Raw genomic sequence first — 6,421 nt, forward strand, 5'->3', positions numbered from 1 at the left:
TGTCTGAGTCTGACCTTGAACCTCCTGCATTAGCCTCTCAAGTTGTTGGGATTATAGGCATACATCATAACACCAGGTATACATTAGCTTACTAATTTTTAAAAACATTATTAGTTTTTCAATCTTAAGAAAAAGGAAAACAGTGAAATAGAAAAAAAATAACATGGAAAGGGCTGAGAGATATAGCTCAAAACTTTGTATATTGGTGTACAGACCATTTAAATAAAATTTTATTGCAATTAGTTTTTTCTCCATTCTAGTGGATAGTTAAATTTTTCTCTTTAGATTTTGTGTGTGTGTGTGTGTGTGTGTGCGTGTGTGTGTGTGAGAGAGAGAGAGAGAGAGAGAGAGAGAGAATGAGAGAGAGAGAGAAAATGAGAGAGAGAAATATCAGAGTTTAGTGACTATAGTTTCTGCTAATATATTGATAGAGAAAGCAAGTTTTCTCTATTTTTTTCTAATTCTTTATCATTTTAAGTTTTGAAGGTTCTTCTTATTATTTATTTCCCCCCTTCCTTCACTTTCTTTGTCTTTTGTTACATAAACTTAATTTGCACTCAAATATCATGTATTAGTCATGAACATTTTGATTTACAAGAGACAAAAACCAAACTCAAACTAGTTTATGCCAAAAAGAGAACTTGGGTGGAAATTTTATGATCATATAAGTAAGAAATCCAGGGACTTAAATTTTTTCATCAAGATTGTCTTTCTTTTTCCACTTCTCAGAGCTACGCTTTTCTTTATTGTTTCAATCTCAACCAGTCTATCCCCTCAGGGTAGTGAAGTTGGAAACCACAGCTGCCCTAAAATTTCATCACCCTTTGAGCTAAAAAATCTAAAAGAAAATGAAAGAATGCCTTTTTCCCCATAGCTCCAACCAATCTCCACTCCTGGGCCATCAGAACAGACTTGAGGGTAACAGCCTCTGGTTGGACGGTCTTGGTCATGTGCTCAACCCTATGGAGAGGGATGCAGGTCAAGTGTTTAACAAAGCTGTCAATAGGAGGGAAAGGGGAGTTCCCAGAAGGAAAAGATAACTGTGGCAAGAAAGAAAGACAGCTGTACACTAAGAATGTGATTTTAAATGTGTTGATTCCATAAGAAGGACAACAGAGCTACCCTCATCTTCTTGGTCTTTATAAATTTAAAATAAATTTTTTTTGGTTGTTGATAGAATTTTATTTTATTTATTTATATGCAGGGCTGAGAAAAAAAAAAAAGTGCCTTACACATGCCAGGCAAGTGCTCTACTGCTGAGCCACAGCCCCAACCCCTTCATAAATTTTTGAAGATTTCTTTATCTTAGGTTTCTATAATTTCTTTAAAAATTTCTCACTGAATTGTTAGATGTGGTTGTGCATGTTTTTCTTCCCCTGGGAATCCTGTTATGACCAAAAGCTTTTCTCTTTCTTTGGTTTGCCAACTGCCCTGTCATTTATTTATTCTCTCAATGATTTATGTCAAAAGGAAATTCTAGTAAAATGAAAATTTCTGATTTTAAAAATACCTTATTTGATTATGAGGGAAGAAAGTATACTTTATCAGATAGGGTTTTAAAGTCTTAAGCTAGTGAGTTATTGCATAAAAATAACTTATGTTCTTTTTCCTGAGCCAACAGTCCTTTAAAAAGCAGGTGTTCCGGATGCTAGAGATGACAAACAGTTTTATAACTAACTCAAGGAAAATCAGAGGACACAGAACTTCTCTGCCAAGTGTTAAAGCCAAAGGAAAAATATTCCAAAATGGACTTTTCTATAACCATCTCAAAACAGGGGAAGCTGGAGGATTAGTAAAACATCAAGTATGCAGTCTGGTCACTTTGAAGCCTGACATATTAGTTTCCTAAGGGTATGCATTTACACATCTCTTTTAAAGGGAAAAGACTTTCCTTCAGCCAAATAGTTAAGATATGATAGTTTTTCTGTCTTTAGCTCACATTAAGTATCAGCAACATCTGTTTCATACTCTACTTGGAATGGGGTTATTGTCATGAAGCTTGAGCAATGTGCATTGGATGTTTAACCCAATGACTGTAAAGACTTGTTTTCTGACTGTTCATTTGTTTGGGATGGACATGGAAGGAAGGTTGGGTATAAGTTTGGAGAACCAAGCATGTTCTCCTGTTTGAAAAAGCCTAGTAGATCTAGAGGGCAATATATGTTCTGCAGCCCCTCAGTCACTGAGCACAAGAATAAAATAATGTTTTGTTTTGTTCTTCTGTTTTTAATGCTCCCAGTTTCGGTCTTCGGGAACATCTACAGAACACATTAGTAGTTTCCTTCTGACATTTATTGATGAGTTTTCTATGGAGCGTCAATTTTTCCAACACTGCCTAGCTGTCACATCCATCTGTTACCTTCCATGTAAACCTGTAGCTGGTTAGCTGCCTATTGTTCCCTCTCTGACAACACTGCTGTCCATTTTGACAGAACAGTTGGGGATGGATGTTTAGGGAGCAGGTACAATAGGGATGATTTTTCACATTGCTTTAGGATAGAGCTGTCCAATAGAAATGTGTGATTTTTAGGCTCTTAGTAGCTAGACTTAAAAAATAAAAATAACAGGTGAAATTAATTTTAAATATTTTATTTAATCCAATATATCCAAACTCATACAACTATTAGTGGAATATTCTACATTCTTTGTGTACTTAGATTTTGAAATCCAGACACACTATAATTAAAGTGTGTCTCAATTTGAACTTTTAAGTGTTCAATAAGTATACATGGCTTGAGGCTACTGTACAACAGTGCAGCCACAGAAAGACCCTGCAGGTTATACTGAAAGCATTTGCTGTGAATTTATGATACTTTTATATAACATGACATACTTCTAAGTAGTTTAGGATGCTCTGAACATAAAATTAATGTTATTTTTAAAAAATCACATTTCCCCAAATCTGTACCAAGATTCCAAGTTCTTTTCCCTTAAATCAATATAGCTATTAAAAGCTATTTCTGAAGTATGATAGATTTCAGAAAATATGGAAAGTTAAAGGTGAGCTCTTTAAATTTCTATATCATAATTCTCAAGCTAAATTCCACAGTAGATAATAAAAATTTGCAAAGTAGCTTCCAGATTATTTATGATTCTCATAGACTTTTCCATCACTTTCATAATTTTCTGCTGCCCCTGGATTTATTTTATGTTCTAATCTCAATTCTCCAAGGTTTTGAGACAGTCTCTTGTCTACCTTGGCCATACATTTCTAGTATTATGGCTTGATCCTTATACCGGGCAGGAGGCCTTGGGAATTCCTATCTTCTCTGAAGACACTTTCTAGGGATGAGCAACAAGCAGTGATGTGGAATGCCCAGAAGCATAGCAAGCACTTCCATACATCAACATCCCCACGCTCATTTCCTAAGTCTATGGTTAACAGTGGTGGTGTGGATGATTGGTTTTGTTTATGTACATGTGTATACCTGTCCAAGAAGTAGATTGCACATGATCCTCCTCATATCACTTAGCATTTTGAAAGCTACTCTGAGAACTATCTGGCTTCCAAGTGGTTATGGATGGACACTCAGCAGTGCAAGCTGCATCCACCTGGAACGTGTGTCTTCACTATTCATGGTGTTGAATTCTTCTTCTCCAATACTCAGAGGCCTTCCCAGACCATCCAAAGTTACATTAGATCCTCTCTTTGTGTTCTGCCACAGTTATTTCTGTTTCTTGCTTCTATAACTGTAAACAACACTGCAATATAAGTGTTTGTTAACTATACTAGGGCACTAGGGCCAAGCACATAACAGTTGTTCAGAATTTGTTGAATGATTCATAATGAAGTACTTTGTATTTTCCCAAGAACTGTATTTTTCCATTTATATCACATTAATGGCAAACATATCAAGATCATATAACATTCAGTTCTAGAGTTAAAAACATTAATACTACTCTCTCATTAAAGATATTTTATTTTTTTACTTTAAAAAATGTTTTTATTAGAGCATTATACTTGTACATGATAGTGGGGTTCACTATGACATAATCATAAATGCATGGAATACAATTTGCTCCATTTCTGTCCCTAGTACCTTCTCTTTCCCTCCTCTCCTCCCTTCCTCATCTCACTGTTCTTCCTTCTAATTACTTATTGTTTTTTTTTTTTTTAAATTGGGGCTTTATAGATATACACCAAGGTGGAATTCACTGTGGTATTATATGTATGTAGCAAAATTTGGTCAATTTCATTCCATAGTTCTTCCTCTTTCTCTCCTCCCTCCCTTTTACCATACTTCTTCTAGTCCACTGATCTCCCCTCTATTTTTATGAAGGCCATATACAACAAAGATGTTTAATTTTTGACAATTTGTTCTCTTTCTTCATCCTTTCCTGAATTGCTAGTCAAATTACCATTAAAAGCCTAAGTAGAAGTTAAAAGCTGTTTATGAGCCAAAGTTAAGTATCAAATGAGAGAATCTAAATTTTAAAAAGTCTTAAAATTTCCAGAGAGCCAATAGCAATACTTAAGCATGAATTTAAAGGTTTTTGTATATAACATTTTATATAATCTGTGTGATTACTATAAGAATAGGGTTGTGAACAAGGATACATTATTGCATAAGTATCCACAATGTGCTACCATTATAGCTTAAGGAACAAAGAATTCTGGTTCCATTTATGCCATGATATAAGCAAAGAAATAGATTTGCATCCAGCTAGCCAGACCTCAGCTCCAGAGTTTATATTGCCAGTGATTTGCACAGGATGCGTAGGCTACATAGAGTTTTCTTACTTAACAAAATACTTATTCACTTAATGTATTTAGTTTTTAAATTATTTTAAAATATTAGCTTACTTAATTCCCATAATAATTTTTTGAAGTAGGGACTCTCACAGCCTATTTTGTACTTAAGGAAATTATAGCCTGCTTGCATTAAATAACTTTAAAGACAGTGACAGATAGTGAAGACAATGAGTTTTGATCCTAAGAAGTCTGACTTTTAGGTCAGTGTACTTAATCTCTAAACTACAGGGCTACCTTGGACTTTAAATTTTAAAAACATTTGTTCCATCAACAATTCCATCTTTCTCTATTCTTATAAACCAACTTTAAAAATCTCCCCATGATTTACAAGAAACATTTGTTTTTAAATCAGCCATCAGCTTTTTAAATTTCATCCAGCTTTCTATATATTTACAGTTTCTTTCTTTGTTTTATTCTACAGAGGACCATATGTCCCCATGCTAGAGAACTAGATTCTGAAAGCTATAAATTTGGGGAAGAAAACAAAACTCACAAGATAGTTATAGCTAAGGCTGAAAAACTTAATTCATTTTCAGAACTACTCTTTATTCCCCAAAACTGTTTGGAAATAGGATTTATTCTGGCTTGGAACACTGGGGATTATAATTACTTAAGCATTCTACTCGTTGACATCTTTCTGCTGCTGCTTAGAGGTGACCAATTCTAATTCCTTTGCATGGCTTATCCAGGGGTGGGGAGGTTTCTGTCCTATTAACCCACTAAAATCGGCTTAAAGATAAAACCTTGGACTAAAGTCAGTTATAGTTTTAATCCTCACAGGATCTAAATCCCCCCTTTACATTTCATAGATGTGAATACCACTTGTGAATTCATCTAATCATTTTCAAATGCATTATTTGGTCTCAAGGTATAATAGGTGAGGAAAAATAGTGAATTGTTTGTAAAGATAATAGAAATTCTGGATCCAACTAAGGTGGACATATATCATAATAACATGTAAAACACAAATTATAAGCGGTCTTAAAATTATTGTCAAAATCTAGAAAGGAGACATTGTAATTGCCTATACAATCAGCTGTAATTAAATATATAATGTGGTTACAATTGATAAGCAATTGATGGAATGCATTTTCATAGATTTCATAGTCTGCAACCAAGTGAATGTGGCATGGCTAACCTCCATTCCTCTTTAAATCATTTAAACACACTCAAATTATCTATATTCCTTAAAAAATTAAATTAAATTCAAATACTAAAACAGTTAGAGATTTAATCTGTTTTTGTGCACATGTGTGAAATCCCTAGTGTCTAACTTACAGAATGTGAATTTTGTAAGACTTTCCACCCTAAGTTTTCATCTTAAATGAACTTTTCTCATTTTTCTCTCTCCTCTGAAAATGGAAATCCCCAGTCAGGGTCAGACTGCCCCACATGATGTCTTATTTTATGCACACTGGCCTGTAATCAGGGAATCATTCTGGGAGTGAAGCTCCCCTGAGGATCTCTCTTGTGCACACGGGCACATACCCTTTCCCTCTCCTCTCCTCTCCTCTCCTCTCCTCTCCTCTCCTCTCCTCTCCTCTCCTCTCCTCTCCTCTCCTCTCCTCTCCTCTCCTCTCTCTCTCTTTTCTTCACTGTATTAAGTAGTCTTTAATCTGTGAGATATACATTGATGAAAGCACCCATCCTAATCCTACAACTTAAAAA

The sequence above is a fragment of the Spermophilus citellus genome (assembly GCF_964194105.1).
Source record: "Spermophilus citellus genome assembly, chromosome: 1".
Taxonomy (NCBI): domain Eukaryota; kingdom Metazoa; phylum Chordata; class Mammalia; order Rodentia; family Sciuridae; genus Spermophilus; species Spermophilus citellus.